Source organism: Chrysochloris asiatica, unplaced genomic scaffold, assembly GCF_000296735.1.
Source record: "Chrysochloris asiatica unplaced genomic scaffold, ChrAsi1.0 scaffold00099, whole genome shotgun sequence".
Lineage (NCBI taxonomy): Eukaryota > Metazoa > Chordata > Mammalia > Afrosoricida > Chrysochloridae > Chrysochloris > Chrysochloris asiatica.
In genome coordinates, this window is record NW_006408617.1 from 5103297 (window position 1) to 5106173 (window position 2877).

Below are 2877 nucleotides of genomic sequence, written 5' to 3' on the forward strand. Positions count from 1 at the left end.
TCAGCAGTTTGAAACTACCAACTGTTCCACTGGAGAAAGATGAAGCTTTCTTCTCCCGTAAAGATTTACAACCTCAGAAGCCCTGTACAGGGTCACTGTGAGTAGGAACCGATTCCAGGGCACATAACCCACCATCATCACCGCCCTGAATTAGGAGTACTTGAGTGGCACTGGGGGTTAATGTGCAGGACTCAGGTCCGTTTGAATCGCATGTTGGGGTCGTTCAGGCTCACCAACCAGCTGCTCCTCGGAAACCCTATGTAGGGTCGCTATGGGTCAGAACTGACTCCCCGGCATTTAACAACAACAACCCTGAATTCGGAGTCCTGGTGTGGCGCAGTGGGTCACTGTGCTGGACTGCAAAGTTGTTTTGAACTGTAACGTCAGTGGTTTAAGCTCAGGGCCGCTATGGGTCGAAATTGACTCAATAGCACTGAACAACAACACTGAATGAGATTCCATCTCTCTATTAGAGACACTTTTATTTATTTATTTATTTTGGTTGTTATTAAGTGCTGTAGAATTGATTCTGACCCATAGCAACCCTGTACAGGGTTTCTGAGGCTATAAATCTTTACGGGAGCAGAAAGCCTCATCTTTCTCCTGCTGGAAGTTTCGAACTGTTGACCTTGAGATGAGCAGCTCAATTCATAACCATTATGCTTATCCTTTTAATATTTTTCAAATTTGTCTACTATCTATCTTCTCATTCCTTTTCATCCATCTTTCCACCCATGCCTGTACCCATCCATCCAATTATCTATTATATAAATATTTATTAAGTATCTGTTTTTCATAGGCACCTCCAGTCTTCTATAATCTTATGGCATTGATTGGTTAGCAAGTAAATAAAAAGCGAAGGGCGCTTGGAAATAACCGACAGGTTAAACCCTAAAAATGATGAAAGTATCCAAGAATGGAGTATGGTGTGGTGCTGTAGGATAAGCATTGGACTGCTAACCAAGTTGGTGAATCAAAATACTCCTTGGAAACCCTATACTGGGTTGTTGTGAGTTGAAACTGAATCAATGACACTTAACAGTAACAATCCAAGAATATGTGTAGGAAACCCCTACAAGAAGTAGGTTTGGGGATAGGAAGAATTGATTTTTTATGTATTTGTTTATTTTTGGTGAAAATTCATTTTTTAAAAAATTGTGGCTTTCGTCCGGTGCCGCCATCTTGCAGTAATTCCCCAAGATGATGAACACAAAGGGAAAGAGGCGGGGTACCTGCTATATGTTTTCCAGGCCTTTCAGAAAGCATGGGGTCGTTCCTTTGGCCACATACATGCGAATCTACAAGAAAGGCGATATTGTGGACATCAAGGGAATGGACACAATTCAAAAAGGTATGCCCCACAAATGTTACCATGGCAAAACTGGAAGAGTCTATAATGTGACCCAGCATGCTCTCGGCATTGTTGGGAACAAGCAAGTCAAGGGCAAGATTCTTGGAAGATAATTAATGTGAGCATTGAGCATATTAAGCACTCTAAGAGCCCAGACAGCTTCCTGAAGCGAGTGAAGGAAAATGATCAGAAAAAGAAGGAAGCCAAAGAGAAAGGGACCTCGGTTCAGCTAAAGCGCCAGCCTGCTCCCCGCAGAGAGGCGCACTTTGTGAGAACCAATGGAAAGGAGCCTGAGGTGCTAGAACCTATTCCCTAGGGATTCATGGCACAACGGTGAAGTAAAGGTGGCTGAGGTGTACAAATGCCAGGTCTTTGGTTGTAATTGTGTGGAGGTGTGGTGTGGGTCCCCCCCACCCCCCAAATACATAGTATTTAAAGCACTTTGTGTTCCTCAGTTTGTTTGATAATACATGCTTCTATGGGTCGGAACCGACTCGACGGCACTCAACAACAACAACAACAACTGCTGAAAAAAAAAATGTGGTTTGCTTGAGAATTTACAAAGCATATTAGTTTCTGAATCAGCAATTTATGCACATTTTGTTTTGTGACACGAGTTGCAATATAAAAGCACTCTTCCCACCTCCTCCCCTGGTCCCCTGTTTCTATTTACCCATCTTTCCTGCCACTTCCTGCTTCTGAACTTTGTTTTGAGACAAATGCTACCCTTTTGGTCTCATCTGATTGATTGTTCTGAGAAGCATGTTATTCTGGGGGATTATTGCTCACTTCATTGGCCTATCTATTGTTTGACAGAGACCTGATGTGACACTTGTAGGATAATCACTAGACTGCTTACTGCAAGGTCACAGTTCAGATCCATCAGTTGCTTCTCAGAAACCCCATACCAGATTACTATGAACTGGGACTAACTCAAAGGCACTTAATAACATCAACAACGATGGTTTGAATGAAAGGTGATCTTTGGAAGTATGTTCACTTCCAGTTCTGAAGGATGTCTAAGGACCATAATCTTGCAGGTTCCACCAGTGTCTGTCACACCAAGAAGTCTGCTCTTTTTTTTCACTGTTTTGAATTTTAGTCTACATTTTCCTCCCACGTTGTCCTGGATCTTCTATTGTGATCTGATCAAAATGGTTGATAGTGGTACCTGGATACTATCTGGTTTTTCTTTGTCACAGGTTTGCATAGGCTGTGAACTACTATATGTAGTTCGTATAGCCCAGTAGTCCTTTGGATGAATTCTTTTGTTGAGTCTTTGAATTTCTTCACCTTTCCTTGCTCCAGACTTAGAGACCAATAATTGTCTATGAGTTACAATCCCCTTAATGTAATAGCGCACTTCCCACTTCCTCCTTTCATTCACCATTTTCATTTGTCCATCTTTCCTGATATTTCTGCTTCTGAACTTTGTTTTTGGGCAAATACTGCCCTTTTGATCTTATATGTATGACTATTTTTTTCTGAAGAGCATGTTCCTCATGGATAGATGTTTAGTCATAAGA

General features: G+C 41.8%; 1 pseudogene; it reads left to right on the forward strand.

The window, feature by feature from the left end:
* The first annotated feature begins 1200 nt into the window (after nt 1–1200).
* LOC102815473 lies at nt 1201–1688 on the forward strand (annotated as a pseudogene).
* The last annotated feature ends 1189 nt before the right edge of the window (nt 1689–2877 follow it).